Source organism: Rhinopithecus roxellana, chromosome 18 (assembly GCF_007565055.1).
Source record: "Rhinopithecus roxellana isolate Shanxi Qingling chromosome 18, ASM756505v1, whole genome shotgun sequence".
Lineage (NCBI taxonomy): Eukaryota > Metazoa > Chordata > Mammalia > Primates > Cercopithecidae > Rhinopithecus > Rhinopithecus roxellana.
The window spans coordinates 71,146,206-71,164,839 of NC_044566.1; the positions used below are offsets into that span (position 1 = coordinate 71,146,206).

At 38.5% G+C, this 18,634-nt stretch overlaps 1 protein-coding gene across 4 annotated transcripts in view; it reads left to right on the forward strand.

The window, feature by feature from the left end:
* Positions 1-18,634, forward strand: part of PAN3 (poly(A) specific ribonuclease subunit PAN3) — a 157,430-nt gene that overhangs the window by 62,280 nt on the left and 76,516 nt on the right. The gene's annotated exons all lie outside the window — the stretch shown is intronic.

Here is an 18,634-nt window from a genome sequence, read left to right on the forward strand (position 1 = left end):
TCATATGGCTGTTTGAAATATTGATAAGACCCAGCTGATCTCCATTAATATGTTTGTAAAGTCCCCAGTTGGGAACCTTTGGAATAGTTTCTACTCTTTTCTCTAAATTTCCTTACCACCCATTTACTCCTTAAATGTCTGCAAACTGGTGTTACCAAAATTTTATTGAAACTGCTCTCAGAGTTTTCCAGGGATCTCCATAATTGCTAAATCCAGCAGTTTTATTGAGCACTTAATATTGCTGGCTACCTTTTTTTTTTTTTTTTTTTTTGATCATGAAACTCTTTCTCTCTTTCTCTCTCTCTCTCTCTGTCTCTCTGTCTCTCTGTCTCTCTCTCTCTCTCTCTCTCTCTCTCTCTCTTTTTTTTTTTTTTTTCTTTTTTCTTTTTGAGACAGGGTCTCTCTCTGTCACCCAGGTTGGAGTGCAGTAATGCGATCATGGCTTACCTCATAGTCTTGACCTTCTGTGCTCAAGCGATCCTCCTGTCTCAGTCTCTTGAGTAGCTGGGACTGCAGGCACATATCACCACACCCAGCTAATTTTCTTTTTTTTTTTTACTTTTTGTAAAGATGGGGTCTTACCATGTTGCTCAGGCTGGTCTCGAACTCCTGGGCTCAAGCTATCCTCCTGCCTTGGCCCCCCAAAGTGTTGGGATTACAGGTGTGAACCACTGTACTGGCCATGACATTTCTTTCTCTTTGCACTTTTTAACAAAAAAAAAATTTTTTTAATACAAAAAAATTAGCTGGGCATGGTGGAGTGTGCCTGTAGACCCAGCTGCTCAGGAGGCTGAGGCAGGAGAATGGCGTGAACCTGGGAGGCAGAGCTTGCAGTGAGCCGAGATTGTGCCACTGCACTCCACCCTGGGCAACAGAACAAGACTCCATCTCAAAATAATAATAGTAATAATATATATATATTTTTAAAAGATGGGGGTTCTCACTATGTTGCTTAGGTTGATTTCAAACTCCTGGCCTCAAGTGATCCTTCCACCTCAGCCTCCCAAAGTACTGGGATTATAGGCATAAACAACCACAACTGCCTCTCTTAGGACTTTTCACTCTTTGTTTTGTCCCTGGCTCCTTGTGAGCTCCTGTTCTTGGTTCACTTGTTATTTGCTTTTTCTTGTATGCCATTGATTCTGAAATGTTACTTTTAGAATTGTCTTATGAGTTCAAGGCCCAGATTTTTTGTGCCTCTGATATCTTTGCATATGGGTAAATATGCCACTCTCCCTGCAACTCTGGAAAGTCTAGAAACATGGTTTAATTTTTGGTTTTCCAGATTTACTGCTTCTCATATATTTCTCTTATACTCCTTCTTCAGTTTATGGTATTCTCTTCCCGGTCTCTGAGACTAAATATTCCTTCCCTATCGTCTCTTTCATTCTACCACTTACTTTTCTTTTCTCCTCTGGATTACTTTTTTAATCTAACACATATTGTAAGAAGGAAACTACTGTGCTTTGACAAATCATTAATTAAAATAGAATATATTGAACAGTGTACATTTGTTGTAGTAAGTCTTTGTAACAATAATCACATATTATCCCCATTTGACAACAGAATTGGGCCTTAGGAAAGCTTAATGCTAGTTAGTGGTAGATCTAGCCAAGATCTGTACTAAATTTTGAGATTTTTCTGCTGTATTATCTGCCTCTAATTCTTACTTTTTAAAAGTCTACAGTATCTTACCCCTCTTTCCTTTTTAATAAATATGAGATTGTTTATTCCTTACACATAAACAGCTTCTGAATAATTTTTGTCAATTTTTTTAGGATTTAATCTTTTCTACCTATCTGGGTCTGTCTCTTCATATCCATCCACATATACTACATCCTAACCATGTGAGATCTTTTATATTACATAAAATGTAAAATACATTGTCAGTTCTCTGAACCATTGTTAACTGAGCCTGAAAAACAAATCTTCCTTCTTTTTCCTTTAAGAGATGGCTCTGGGATTACTTGTCCACACAGCAGGCAGGATGGAATATATATATGTACACACACACACAATTTAACTTTACTATTCCCAATGTATTTGGTGTTTAACAGTTATTTCATTCTGTTTTGTATTAAATTTGTTTGCCTGTTTGTCTTTTTCTACTGGATTGTAAATATTTGAGGTTAAGCATGTGTTTATTTCTGTATCCTGAAGGTATTAGGTTGGTGAAAAAGTAATTGCAGTTTTGCCATTACTTTTAATGCAAAAACCACAAATACTTTTGCACCAACCCAGTACTTTACTGTTTTTAAGTGCTACTGTTTAATTTTCTTTCTTTCTTTCTTACTTTTTCCCCCCCCAGACGGGGTCTCGCTCTGTTGCCCAGGCTGGAGTGCAGTGGTGCAGTCTTGGCTCACTGCAACCTCTGCCTCCCAGGCTCAAGCGATGCTCCCTCTTCAGCCTCCCAAGTAGCTGGGACCACAGGTGTGTGCCACCATGCCTGGCTATTTATTTATTTATTTATTTATTTTTGGTAGGGACAGGGTTTCACCATGTTGTCCAGGCTGTTCTTAAACTCCTGGCCTCCCAAAGTGCTGGGATTACAGGTGTGAGCGGCCATGCCTGACCTTAATTTTCTTTTATTGGGTAATATGTGTAATTTTGTGGTAATTTAAGACTTTTCTATATCATTTATTTATTTATTGAGACAGGGCCTCACTCTGTTACCCAAGCAGGAGTGCAGTGGTGTCCTCATGGCCCACTGCAGCCTCTACCTCCTGGGCTTAAGCAGTTTTCCCACTTTAGCTTCCCAAGTAGCTGAGACTACAGGTATGTGCCACCGTGCCCAGGCAGGTTTTCTTTGTATTTTTTGTAGAGACAGGGTTTCGCCATATGGCCTAGGCTAGTCTTGAACTACTGGACTCAAGCGACCCACTCGCCTCAGCCTCCCAAAGTGCTGAGATTACAGGTGTGAGCCACCACGCTGGGTCTGGGTTTTCTGTATTTAAAAAAATTAATCATAGACTTTTTGGAGCTCATAGCCACCATATGTTACCACTGCTTAGTTTTAATGTCACACAACTTATTTCGTACATAGGATAATTACTTATTTTGAATATTAGAGATCTTCCATCTTTAAAAAAAAAAAAGTTTAACATTATCCAAGTATTCTTGCTATTTTTCAATCTTTTAAGCCTTGTGATAGACTTAATTACCTCTTGATAGTGTTGTTTAATGAGAAAGCATCTCTGCTTTGTGGGTTTTTTTTTTGAGACGGAGTCTTGCTCTGTTGCCAGGCTGGAGTGCAGTGGTGTGATCTCGGCTCACTGCATCCTCCACCTTCCAGGTTCAAGTGATTCTCTTGCTTCAGCTTCCTGAGTAGCTGAGATTATAGGCTCACAGCACCATGCCCAGATGATTTTTGTATTTTTAATAGAGATGGGGTTTCACCATGTTGGCCAGGATGGTCTCAATCTCTCAATCTCTTGACCTTGTCATCTGCCCGCCTCAGCCTCCCAAAGTGCTGCGATGACAGGCGTGAGCGACCACGCCCGACCGGCGTCTCTGTTTTATGTTTTTTTCATCATCTCAGCCCAGATGCCAAGCAGATGGTGAATGGAAGATCATCTGAGACACCACATCAAAAACACTTCATTTCACCTAAGTGCGAATTCACTTCTATCTTTCCTTTAGTCTTTGCCTAGGATGTTTACCCATCACTGGATGATTACCCATCACTTTACCTGGCCAATCTGTATGTGAATTCAAGATTTTTTATTTGTTCTATGACCACATAGTTCAAATGCCATGCTTGGAGTTGAAATATTTTATAACCTGTCCTACAGAATTGTTGTGAGGATTCAAATTTCCAAGCACATAATAGATACTAAATAAATGTCCGTTGTCCAGTTTTACCTTCTCAGCTTATCTCCTAAAGTTGGTGTTTGTTTATGTGTGTTTAGAGTGCAGCCTGCAGTTATATTCGTATGTGCTTAAATCGTGGTGTGTGTAGAATGGGGCAGTGACACTGCTCTCTTTTAGTGGCTCACACTTAAATGCTAACTCACTTGAATGTTTTGAAAAATAAATGCTTTTTTGAAGGGACACCTTAATGTGTTTTTTCCTGTGATTTTACATTTCAACTTGAATGAAAGGGTCTGGGAAATGTATGATTTTGTGAATATCTCATAGTATTGCAGGTTAAGTGACACGTTAAATAAAATCACACTAGTTTTGTCTCAGACTTTAAAAAATTGTGTGGTTGCGAATCATAAATTATAATATTACTGTTGTTTTAGCTTATTGCATGAAGTGATACAATTGAATAAGAACTGCTGGACTGTGGATGTGTTAGGGGATCCATTTGATTTCATTGTCTCCTTGTCAGCATCTCTTTTGATGCTACTTTTTTCCCCTTGTGTGATTAAATGGCATTTCTTATAAGAAGTGTTTAATTATAAGAATGTGCACATTAAAATCTCTTGGCCTATAAATTCTCGTGTGAATTCTAGTTGCTTGTTACTGCTTCTTTTAAGATCTCGGGGGCGGGGGGTGGTTTGGAAACTCACTGGATTTACTTCCATCTTTACTCACTGGGTTTTGGTATCACTTCAGGTGATTTGGAACCTCTTAGGCCCCAGGAAATGGGATAATGTAGGCTTTTGATTCAGTGGATTGGACTTTGTAAAGGTGAAGCTTCAAGCTATCTACATAGGGTGCCTGGGGACTTGGAAGAGTTACAGAGCTATGGTGCAGCTGCAGTGGCCTTTCTGTAAATGTATTACTTTCTGTACACCCATCTTACCCTGGACCTCCTCTTCTCTCTAGCGGATACTCTAAATCTTTAATAGTCTCAGACCTACTCAACCCTTACTCTATCACTTTAGGATAATGACTTTGTATTCTTCAGAGAAGGGAGAATAAAGGTCATTAGGAATTCATTGTGGTTCTGTCTACTGTGACAAAGTTTAAACATTTTAAAAAGAATGAAGTGTGGGCTGGGTGTGATAACTTACTCTTTTTTTTTTTTTTTTTTTTTTTTGAGACAGAGTCTCACTCTGTCACGCAGGCTGGAGTGCCGTGGCGCGATCTCGGCTCACTGCAAACTCCACCTCCTGGGTCCACGCCATTCTCCTGCCTCAGCCTTCTGAGTAGCTGGGACTATGGGCGCCCGCCACCACGCCCGGCTAATTTTGTTTTTGTATTTTTAGTAGAGACGGGGTTTCACCATGTTAGCTGGTATGGTCTCGATCTCCTGACCTCGTGATCTGCCCACCTTGGCCTCCCAAAGTGCTGGCATTACAGGAGTGAGCCACCACGCCCAGCCTTTGATAACTCATTCTTGTAATCCCAGCACTTTGGGAGGCTGAGACGGGAGGATTCACTTGAGCCCTGAAGTTCAAGACCAACCTGGGCAACATAGTGAGACCCCTGTCTCTACAAAACAAAAAATAATAATTAACTGGGTGTGGTGACATGTGCTTGTAGTCTCAGCTATTCAGGAGGCAGAGGCAAGAGAATCCCATGAATTTGAGGCTGCAGTGAAATATGATTGCACTGTTGCACTCCAGTCTGGGTAACAGAGCAAGACCCTCTTAAAAAACGAAAGCGGAGAAAACCGTCTTTCTAAAAAAGAAAAAAAAAAAAAAAGAAAGAATTGCCTCATGTATCAGCTTTCTGCCTATCTACATTTTCATTAATATTCTTATTTTTCCTCCTGTGTCAGACAAATGGTGTTTGTTACATGCTGAAAGCCATCTTTATTTTTTCCAGCAACTTGTTCTTTCATGTGTCTCTTTTTCAATACAGTCTGTTTCTCTATATTGGTTACATACTCTTAACTTATAAACATTCCATGTTTAAATCTTTTCTGACACTTGATGAACCCCAGAACAAAGAATGCTACGTGAGGAAAAGATTCTTTGGTCAGTACATTTGGAAAACTCTGGGATACAATTTGGGAAATGGTTTCTATTATTGTGGTGGCTACTTTTTCACTTTTTGTTCATCACTTAATTCCCAGTATTTTCCCTTTCCTTTTCACCATTCTATTGAAACGGGTTTTTTTTTTTTTTTTTTTTGAGACGGAGTTTCGCATTGTATTACTCAGGCTGGAGTGCAGTGGTGCAATCTTGGCTTACTGCATCGTCTGCCTCCCAGGTTCAAGCAATTCTCCTATCTCAGTCTCCCGAGTAGCTGGGACTACAGGCTGTGCCACCACACCCGGCTAATTTTGTATATTTAGTAGAGATAGGGTTTTGCCATGTTGTCCAGGCTGGTCTCGAACTCCTGACCTCAGGTGATCCACCTGCCTCAGCCACCCAAAGTACTGGGATTACAGGCATGAGCCACCGTGCCCAGCCCCTGACTTGTGAAATTAACGACATTCCTCTTACTGGCCCTCTGCTACAATTGACAGTTGATGATTCCTCTTTTTTTGATCTCTTAGCTCTTAGATTGTTATTAGTGGTTTTTTGTTTGTTTGTTTGTTTTAAGACTTCTTGGCCTTTGTCCTGCCCTCAGGAACTCTCCCAGGCTCTGTCATTGACTCTTTTTTATTTTACCCTTCATAGTGCTTCTTTGTAATCTCACGTGTCTTCAATACTTCAGCTCCTCCCTAGTCACATTTGACTCCTGGATACTTTTTTCCCCTCCTCGTCCTCTGCGCTCATTCTATTGTATTTTTGGTTTCTTCTGAGCATCTTCATCTCCATGACATAGGACTTAAAACTCAGCCTGTCTAAAATGAACACCAAGTTAGGGATCCTCCCCTTCTCACAGAGGCAGGGCAGGTTCCTGTAAAAAATAAAAATAAATGAATAAAAAATAAAATGAACACCATATATTTTCCTTCAAACCTGTTTTTCATTCACACACATCTGCAGGCACTCACTTATTCACAACTACATGCCACCGTATATCTTGGTTATTGATACCATTCAGTGTCTAACTTGTGAGCCCTTTTTGACCCCTCACTTCCTTACCTGCCATATCCTTCAGCTACTGAGATCTGTTGCTGGTTTGAAATTATTTTTACTCTGTTAACTGAGTTATAATGTAGGGTACCCCTTTAATTCTTGCTTGGATTATTATATTGTGGTCTGTTAGCTGGTTTCCTGCTTCTAGTCGTTTTTTTCAAGCAACTAGCTGATTGTCTGATTTTGCCTCTCATCCTTGTCATTGGGGGGAAAAAAAGGTCAAAATGCCTTACGAAGGCATCCAAGCTGCCTCTTGCTCTTGTTCCTGTTTATTGCTCATGCCTACAGAACTGTTTGCAGCACCATGCAAGTACCACAAAGAGTTCCGTGTTCTTCTTGCTTCTCCTATGACTATTCTCTTTGAACATTCACCTTGCTTGATGTACCCTTCCTTCTGTCTTGACTTAGACTTGTCTTTTAAGATTAAATTCATGCATATGGTCTTATGGCCTAATTAGACAGCATTAGGTGTTTGCTCCCTTTGTCCTAGCACTTACCAGATTCTAATTATTCATTTATAGAACTCATCATATAAGCTAATATCATATACTGATATGGCACATTGAAGATAATATATATCTTTTGATACATGGATGTTCAGAGTTCTTGAGAGTGTAGAATTGGGTTCAGGATACATTGTATACCTGTGAAATGTCAGCCTGTGAACTTGTAGAACACAGTGTCTATGTTTTATGTCTTTCTTCCTCACAGTGCCTAGCACAGTGCCTTGCACAGTGTCTTTTATATATTAGGTATTCAAATAATTGAATGGATGGACCTGGGTTATTGATTAGCTAGATGATTATTTGGCCTAATGTGTTCCTGAAATGTAATGCTTTACGTATTTTCGTAAATTTTCCCTCGGTACAGTTCCATGAAATAAAATACCAATGTGGAAAACATTTGAAAATCTCAACATATGTTAAATTTTATGATTAAATATGGCAGGATTCTTTGTTAGGAAGAATACATCTAAGTATTACAAATTACTTACTGTGGAATGTGACAAATAGGTTTTACTGTTATATGGCTATGGATAGAAGATATGCATAAGTATAGAAATAATTGTAGCTGTGTAAAGTAGTTCTTGCCTCTTTGGAATGTTGTGATAGTCTCACTTTCCTGTACGACTTATTCACTGACCTAAGTAAACATTTTTGCTCCTTTTAGGGACCGTGATAGAATAAACTAGGTGGTATGCCCTGTGATTATTAATGATTACTGTTATTGGAGCACTTTGACATGTAAATAACTTCAGATTCTTTTAAGTACAGGTTCAGTATCCCTTATCCAAAATACTTGGGACTATAAGTGTTTCAGATTTTTGTTGTTGTTGTTGTTTTTGTTTTTGTTTTGGTATATTTGGATCTATTTATTGGTTGAGCATCTTAAACCTGAAGACCTGGCCTGAAATACTGCAGTGAACATTTACTTTGAGCATCATGTTTGAGCTCAAAAAGTTTCAGATTTTGGAGCATTTAGGATTTCAGATTTTCTGATTAGGGATACCTAGTTTGTAGCAGATGCACACATCAGATTTTATTTTTAAATGTCTTCTATTCTTTGGATACAGATTTTCCTTTTTATATGCATTCACTTTTTTGGTCTGAATTTAAATGTTGTATAATCCCTGTGAATTCTTACGATAATTCCATTCAGCGATGATACGCAAATGAAAAAGGGAATGGTGTAAGTGGTTTTATGATTTAGAAATCTTGAACTTTCTTAGAAGTTTTTTGTAAAAATTATACAGTGGTCTTCTGTACTCTGCGGGATTGGTTCTAGCAACAACCTCCACACCAGCTGCAGATACCAAAATACTGGGGTGCTTAAGGCATGTTTGCATATAACCTATGTGCATTCTTCAGAATAGCTATTACAATGTAAATGTTATGTAAATAGTTGCTGTACTGTATTGTTTGTATTTTTTAAATTGTTGTTTAAAATATTTTTTATCTGTGGTTGGTGGAATCTGCAGATTCAGAACCCATGAATACGGAGTGCTGACTGTATATACTACTGGAAAAAATCACATACTATAGATGAGTACAAAGAAGAAGGCAAAAATGTCCTTAGCCAAGTGACCACCCACAGATAACATGTCTGATACATTTTAGTGACCATCTTTAGCATGTTTTTACACACCTGCATGCATACGCATTCCCCCATTCCCTCTCAGGCATAAGGAAGCTATTTTACATAAATAGCAATTTAGTTTCATTGCTATTCTCTAGCTTATCTTTTATTTTTACTGAATCAGTAGTATAGGTGTCTCTTTTCATGTTTAATAAAAATATATCAACTCACAGTTTTTAATAGTTATACATTATGATATGTTCCACAGTCCACGTAACCAAATCCCTACTGGTAGCTATTTTACTTATTTCTTTCTAAAAAATATTATAGTAAAAAATGCTGTGCTAACCTTAATCTTATCTACATGTGTCATTTTTCTCCTTAGCTTTAATTCCTAGATGTGGGTTTGCTAGATCAGGGGCATGTTTATTCTTTGCTTATTCTCCCCTCTCCTCCCTTTTTTCTCCTTCCTGCCTGCCTGCCTGCCTGCCTGCCTTTCTTTTTCTTTTCCCCTTCTCCTTCCCTTTTTCCTTTTTCCTTTTACCACTCTGGAATGTAGTGGCATGATCACAAGTCACTGCAGCCTTTATCTTCTGGGCTCAAGTGATCCTGTTTCAGTCTCCAGAGTAGCTGGGACTACAGATGTGTGCTATCATGCATGGCTAAATGTTGTTAACTTTTAGTAGAGATGGGGGTCTTGCTGTGTTGCCCAGGCTGGTCTTGAACTCCTGAGCTCAAGTGATCCTCCACCCTTGGCCCCCCAAAGTAGTAGGTTGACAGGTGTGAGCCACTGCACGGCCTTATTTTTCATTTTGATAATATTATCAAACTGTTCTCATAAAAGGTACACAGGAGATTGTTAGAAATGTTTATAGTATTATCCATTTCTGGTAAACTTTGTAAAGGATGAGCTAACAACTGTCTTTGGAAATTTACGTGTCTGTAGTTTCAAGCTGTTACGTACAGAGAATTGCTTTATGCTGAGATCATAAAAATTTTTGTTTTCATCTCATCATAATGTAAAGCTTATTACTAATTGATCTTCATTTGCCAGGTTCTAACATACACATGCTACTTTCCTTTTAAGATTGTCAAGTTATAAATCGGATAACTTTTATTTAGAAGAACACTAATGTGAATCTTTTGGAAATATTGGTAATTAGCTTTCTTCTGCTGTCTCCACTAATTTTATCTGATTTAGAAAATTATATTTCCTTTATTGAGATGCTTAAATCAGAGGGCCTAGTTTGCTTCAGAAAGTTTATAAACTATATTATTAGACTAATTTTACAATAGTCATTGTATTTATGTGTCACTTTTAACTTTTTTTTTTTTTTTTTTTTTTTTGAGACGGAGTCTCGCTCTGTCGCCCGGCTGGACTGCAGTGGCCGGATCTCAGCTCACTGCAAGCTCTGCCTCCCGGGTTTACGCCATTCTCCTGCCTCAGCCTCCCGAGTAGCTGGGACTACAGGCGCCAGCCACCTCGCCCGGCTAGCTTTTTGTATTTTTTTTTTTTTTTTAGTAGAGACGGGGTTTCACCGTGTTAGCCAGGATAGTCTCGAACTCCTGACCTCGTGATCCGCCCGTCTCGGCCTCCCAAAGTGCTGGGATTACAGGCTTGAGCCACCGCGCCCGGCCTTTTTTTTTTTTTTTTTTTTTGAGACGCAGTCTCGCTCTGTCACCCAGGCTGGAGCTCCGCCTCCCGGGTTCACGCCATTCTCCTGCCTCAGCCTCCCGAGTAGCTGGGACTACAGGCGCCGCCACCTCGCCCGGCTAGTTTTTTTTTTGTATTTTTAGTAGAGACGGGGTTTCACCGTGTTAGCCAGGATGGTCTCGATCTCCTGACCTCATGATCCGCCCGTCTCGGCCTCCCAAAGTGCTGGGATTACAGGCTTGAGCCACCGCGCCCGGCCACTTTTTTTTTTTTAAGATTAAACTTCGCAGGTTTTAAATAGGTCAGTTTCTTACTAACCCAGAAGTTGAGTATATTTTGATAATAAATTTTAAATTGGCCATATTTGTATGTGCTTGAAATAAGTGGAAATAACAATTCATTAAATAACAACAACAACAAAAAAACCTTATGTGAACTTGGGGATTCTTGTTAACCATCTGACTTCTCCTTTCCATCTCCCTCTGTTCCTCTTTATCCTGTGTTGTTTATTAACACTGAAGACTAGTAAAATTAGGTATCAGTTGGGCTGCTCTTTATGTCCATGAATCTCATCTTTATTTTTTTTGAGACAGGGTCTTACTCTGTCACGCAGGCTGGAGGGTGGTGGTGTAGAGATGGCTCACAGTAACCTTCACCTCCTGGGCTCAAGAAATTCTCCTGAATAGCTGGGACCAGAGGTGCATACCACCACACCTGGCTAATGAAAAAAATTTTATTTTATTTATTTATTTATTTATTTTGGTGGAGAGAGTGTCTCTTGTTGCCCAGGCTGGTCTCAGACTCTTGGCCTTGAGCAGTCCTCCCGCCTTGGCCTCCCAAAGTTGTAGGATTAGAGGTGTGAGCAGCCGTGCCTGTGTGGGTCTCATCTTTTTATGTCTTTTTAGATCACTTTTAACAAGGCAAAAAAAATTCCGCAGGCTTATCTTTCTCTCTCATTATTGGTACCCTGTCTTTTGCTTTTCCAAATAATTCACTACTCATTGCTGTTGCCAAGTCACTCCCAGTGGCATGGGTAGACGTAATTGTACTGGAGAAATATTTATGTAAAATAGACTCTGTGACTTGTTGCTTCAAAGATGTGGGCATTATCAAAAGGACAGTTAGTTGAACTGTGCGTGTGACATAATTTGTGTTTTTAGGAAAGAGATTATAAGGAAAGCACAACAAAGCTTGAAAAACCAGCTTTATAAGAAAGTAGACTCAATTGCTCACAAGTTATTTGAAATGGTACTTGTAGCTCGCCTCTCTGCTACTGGATGTTTAACCAAAAACAGTTAGCTAAATTTTATATCTTGATAACTCAAAGTCAGAGAATTCCTTAATGTTTTCAAAACATTACCACTAAGTTCTGGCCAAGGTGAAAGAACAGGGATTAGACTTACCCTCTCTTCAGAAGCAGCTAACAAGCTGAGCAAGACATATGTAACAACAGTTTTCAAGACATTAGATAACAGACAGTGAAGGACAGTGATCCCCGAGAGATGGAAAACAAACGAGGTGCACCTTGTGATTAACCCAGCTTACTACCTTGGGAGAGTTTCCCAACCTTGTACAGAAAGGGGGACATCAGGTGGAGCCTGCTGATGTGTCAGAATTGAGGAGACCAAACTGGAAGTCCACAGTGGCCAAGGTGGCAATAGTGTACAAGAAAACATACTGAAGAGGAGAGAGCTCACATACAGAGAGAACTCTGGCAATTTGCTAAGGGATCCCTCTTGAATCTTTAGCTGATGTGAATGCAGGATGTGAATGAAGAGGCTACCAGAGCTGGAAAAAGAAGTTGCCAAGAAGATCACAGTCAACAATTCTCAGATCTATACGTGACCCGGAGTAGTTCCTGTTCTCACCAGCCAACGTGGAAAACTTCATAACTCACGAAGCACCAAGTAAGGCTAATTGGAAGGCATTTGTCTCAGTAGTGGGGTCAAATTAGCCTTAGAATAAATTCTTTCCCGGTTCCTCCTAACAAAACTGAAAAGCAAGACCTGGAAGAATCAAACTAATTTTTAAGCAGTTTAACTACAACGGAGAGCAGAGGTCAAGATTTGCAGGAATACAAAAATATCCAGCACCCAGCAGATAAAAGTCACATTATTTACCATGTAATCAAAAGTTACCAAACAGGCAAAGAAGGAAAGTAAGACCCATGAAGAAAAGAAAATATAATCATTCAAAACTGATCCAGAAATGATTCAGAAATAGTTATATAAGAGCATCAACAATAATTATTACAACTATTTCATATGTTGAGGAAGCTTAGAGGAAAGATTAAACATGTTAGTACAGGAATGAAACATATGTACATATATAAGAAATCCAAATCAGACTTTGAAAGTTTAAAGCTATAGTGTCTGAAATGAAAAATATGTTGGATGGGATTAATGGCAGTAGACGTTGCAGAACTGTTTAGTGAACTTGAAGGCATAGCAATAGAAACTGCCCCAAAAAACCACATGCAGAGAAAATGTGAGCCATGGGATAACATCAAGTGACCTAATATCCGAATAATTGGAGTTCCTGATGGGGCTGATGGGATGTACAGAGAAAGTATTTTAAGAAATATTGGGCAACATTTTCCAAACTTGATGAAGCTGTAAACCCACAGACTCAAGGTGTCCAGTGAATCACAGGCAAAATAAACATGAAGAAAATTACACCAAGGCACATCAAAGAAGCAGCCATGCCAAAAAACAAAACAAAACCATTTTTGCAGAACCGCTATACCATTGGCTTTCCATATCCATGGGTTCTACATTCTTGGATTCAACCAATCATGGACGGGGAAAAAAAAAACAAACCTAAACACCAAAAAAAAATCATACAACAATAAAAATAATACAAATAAAAAATACCATGTAACATATAGCATTTGTATTTCATTAGGTATAAGTAATCTAGAGATTACTTATACCTTATTACACCATGCTGGTGACCATGCCCTTCTGACTTACACACTGGATGTGAAACAACTAATTGTTGGTGTTAACAAAATGGATTCCACTGAGCCACCTTACAGCCAGAAGAGAGATGAGGAAATCATTAAGGAAGTCAGCACGTACATTAAGAAAATTGGCTACAATCCTGACACAGTAGCATTTGTGCCAGTTGCTGGCTGGAATTATGACAGCATGCTGGAGCCAAGTGCTAACATGCCTTGGTTCAAATGGAAAGTCACCTGTAAAGATGGCAGTGCCAGTGGAACCATACTGCTTGAGGGTCTGGACTGCATCCTTCCACTAGCTTGTCCAACTGACGAGTCCTTGCGTCTGCCTCTCCAGGATGTCTACAAAATTGGTAGTATTGGTACTGTGTCTGTGGGCCGAGTGGATATTGGTGTTCTCAAACCCATTGTGGTGGTCACCTTTGCTCCAGTCAACGTTACAACTGAAGTCTGTTGAAATGCACCATGGAGCTTTGAGTGAAGCTCTTCTTGGAGACATTGTGGGCTTCAGTGTTAAGAATGTGTCAATCAAAGATGTTTGTTGTGGCAGTGTTGCTGCTGACAGCAAAAATGACCCACGAATGAAGGCAATTGACCTCACTGCTCAGTCGATTATTCTGAACCATCCAGGCTAAATCAGTGTTGGCTATGCCCTTGTACTGAATTGCCACTCAGCTCAGGTTGCATGCAGGTTTGCTGAGCTGGAGGGAAAGATTGATTGCCGTTCTCGTAAGAAGCTGGAAGAAGGCCCTAAATTCTTGAAGTCTGGTGATGCTGCCATTGTTGATATGGTTCCTGGCAAACTCATGTGTGTTGAGAACTTCTCAGACCATCCTCCTCTGAGTCGTTTTGCTGTTGGAGATGTGAGACAGACAGTTGCTGTGGGTGTCATCAAAGCAGTGGACAAGAAGGCTGCTGGAGCTGGCAAGGTCACCAGGTTTGCCCAGAAATCTCAGAAGGCTAAATGAGTATTATCCCTAATACCTGCCACTCTAGTCTTAATCAGTGGTGGAAGAATGGTCTCAGGACTGTTAGTTTCAATTGGCCATTTAATTGTAAAAGACTGGTTAAAGATAACAGTGCATCTTAAAACCTTCAGAAGGAAAGGAGAATGTTTTGTGAACTAGTTCATTTTTGTTTTTTTCTTTTCTTTCCTTTTTTTTTTTTTTTTTTTTGCATGTGGTTGTTTTAAGTTACTAGTTTTTTAAATCAGTACATTTTAATAGAAACAACTTGACTGAAATTCTGTCACAGAATTTTGAGACCCATTAAAACAAAGTTCAGCGAGAAAAAAACAAGCCAGGTAAAAAACACATATATATGTATGACCCATTTATGTGAAAAATTTTTAAATGCAGACTAATTCATAGTGACAAAAAGCTCATCAGTGGTTTCCTGGAGACTTGGGAACAGAGAGCAGAGAGGGGTGGAAACGAGGGAGGGGTTTAGAAGAGGCCTGTGCAGACTTTAGTATGATGTATATAGTCCTTATATTGATTTGGGTAATGGTTTCAAGGTTGTATACCTGTGTCAGGAGTTGCCAAAGTTTTAAGTATGTACAGTGTATTACATGTCAATCATATCTTAAATAAAAGAAAAAGTCACCAGGTTAGGTTTTCATTCAGAGGATAGAAAGATTACTGATACCAATTTACAAAGCCTTTAAGACAGGTAAAGCAAGCTGAGCTCTTTAAGGAGCTGTCCAATAGTTTTATGAGTTTGCTATGTGATTAAAATAACCCTGACCAGTATTCAGGAATATTAGTAGTTTCTGAGTTATTCATCCCATCATTGTATGACAACTATTTTTTTCTTACAGGCCTTTTTGAGCCATATATGCAATGAAATGTTACATATCTTATGTTCTGTTATTATTCAACAGAATCTTCTTGTCTTTCCATCTAATTTAAAAAAAGAGAAAGTTTAGGCCAGGTGTGGTGGCTCACCCCTGTAATCCCAGCACTTTGGGAGGCTGAGGCGGGTGGATCTCTTGAGCCCAGAAGTTCAAGACCAGCCCAGCCAACACGGTGAAACCCCGTCTCCACTAAAAACACAAAAATTAGCCAGATGCTGTGGTGGGCGCCTGTAATCCCAGCTACTCTGGAGGCCGAGGCAGGAGAATCGCTTGAACCTGGGGGGCAGAAGTTGCAGTGAGCCGAGATCATGCCGCTGCACTCCAGCCTGGGTGACAGAGTAAAACTCTGTCTCAAAAAAAAAAAAAATAATTACAACAACATTTAAGTTAACGGTCAGGATTCTTGATTAATTATATGTGGGTCTAGAGGGTAGCGGTAGGGATCATTTTTGAAAGTTGAGGGATGATGTCATTTTGGAGAACTCACTATATGAGAAGCACTTGGTTGTTTTTGACATGAAAACTGGGGGGCAGGCCGGGCACAGTGGCTTACGCCTGTAATCTCAGCACTTTGGGAGGCTGAGGTGGGCAGATCACTTGGGGCCAGGAGTTTGAGACCAGCTTGGCCAACATGATGAAACACCACCTTTACCAAAAATACAAAAATTAGCCAGGCTTGGTGACGCACACCTGTAATCCCAGCTACTAGGGTGACTGAGGCAGGAGAATCACTTGAACCTGGGAGGTGGAGGTTGCAGTGAGCCAAGATTGTGCCACTGCACTCCAGCCTGGCGACAGATGAGACTCCATGTCAAAAAAAAAAAAAAAAAAAAAAAAAGGAAAGAAAATTGTGGGGTAAATTTGAGTGTATGAGAATCTAAGACTATTAAATGAACATTAATTTTTTAAAATGTCCACTTAGAACTATTTAAAGTATAAATGTAAATTAGGGTTTTAATTATGAATATAAATGAGTGCATATCTGTATATTTACAGAAACCAAAAATTTAATATTATATCTATGTCTTTAGGAAAGGATTATTCAAACATAGGGCAGGGATAGTAAAACTTTAATGTTTTTATTTCTGTTTTTCTTATTTATCCCAAACTCCTTATTGTTGTTGAAGTTAGTCAAATAATTGATATAACTCAAGTCTTTATGTCTTCTAATCCTAGATAAAACCTTTGCCTCCTAAACCTGAAAGAAATAGGTTCTTTTTTGAACAGGTATTTCATTTTAATGTGATACTTGTTTTAGTTACCTGTTTAGCCTTATCTTTCAAAAAATTATTCTTAACATGTTAAAAATATATACCTATGCTATTTTTAATAGATTTTATAGTTTTAAAAAAAGATTTATATTTTAAACCAGTAATATTAAAGAGGTTTTAAGAATGTATCTTTATTGTTGCATCTTATTTTAAAGATTTTTATCATGAAAAAGTATTCTAGGTAAGGTCTTAATTTCTGATTTGTACTTTAAATGTATCCGATCATCTCTGATCTGGCTACAGTTAATTTATATTATCAAAGATTTTTTGTGTGTGCCGTTGTACCTGAATCTTACATAATTATTTTTCTGCCATTTAAATTATTTTATCTTTAATCTCAAGTGCTCACAGTTGAACAAAACAAACTCTCAGACCACCAAATCAAGGAATACTAAATCAAGAAAACAAGTAGGGTTTTAGGTCATCCTTTTCAGTTCTTAATTCAAATTCATTGTTGGGTAGATTTCGGCATCCGTGGTTATTGAATCTGTAGAAGTTCCAGTTCTGTGTGTAAATCTTAATAGGTTAATTTTAATAACTTCCACTCATACATATTTGGAGGTCCTTTGTAATTTATGAAAGGTAGGATGGACCTCCCCCTCCTTTTTCCCCTTTACAGGGTCTCAAAAATAATAAAAATAGGCTTTCAAAATAATAAGGTTAGAGAAACTCATTTTTGAAATCGGTCTGTTATTTACTGTAATTATAGGATATATGTGAAATAGAAACTGGGTAATACCTGTTTCTCAGGAACATACTAAACATATTCATATTGTGTATTATTTTCCTTATGTAATTTTGGTGTCTCCTGGTAATCTTACATAATCCCGAAGTCCATGTCTCTAGCCATTTTGGACTCTTTTATCACGATATCAATGGCTTTTATCTTGACCCTCAACTTCTAAGATTTAGGTTTAACTGGGACATACTGGCCCTGTCATACTTTTCATTCTGTTGGTAGCCGTTTGTTCGCTTATAACTAGGAAGGTAGTACATTAGTAAAATGCAGTGGCTTGTTTTCTCCTCCAGAAATCAAGGAATTGGCCATCCGTTTAGAGAACATACCACTATTTTGGGGAATGTTACAATTGGAAATTTTTTAAAAATACATTTAAGTCACAAAAGAGGATTTTTTCCCCTTTGGAAAATATAGCCTCAGGCCTGATTTTACTTTTTCAGAAATTGGTGCCTTAGATGTGGCAGTAAAAGATTGATTCTATAGTTCTAGTATATTTTAATTAAGCCCAGATTTAGCATTTGTTCTATATTTTATCACTTTTTATTTAACTTTAGCTGGCACATAGCTGATAATACTCGTTTTGGAGTTACATTTGGGTTAGCTTGATGACTTGTTACCTTCCAGATCTAGTATTTTGAACTCTAACTTGGCAGTATTTTGAACTCTTAACTCATTCATATTAAATAGGGAAGTTGTTCTTTCTGCCTTCTGTGGAAATTTAATGTGGACAATATGTAGACTTTTTATGAATCTTACGTATAGTCTCATATGTTCTAGTATTTCTTAAAGCTAAAAATACCATGCCACTTGAATATATAAAGAGTTGTAGCATAGTACCACTGTGAAAAGATGTTTTCCATGTAATCTCATAGCCAAATATTTTTCAGTGTAACAAGTCACACATGGTACTGCATGGGCATTAGGATCACTTTAGTTTTTCTTATATCTTGATTCCTCCCATATTTGCCTTGTTTTTAAATGTCTTTCTAACCTTTACTTTGTTACTTAAATACATGATACCATATTATTAGGGAAATGTTTGAAGTAACTACAAAAAAGAAAGTGATTAATATTGGAAGAAAGCAGTTTTGACCTTTATCTTGGTAGAAGTGGTTTAAAGATACTAAACTTGAAACTTGTTGCTCAGTTTTGAG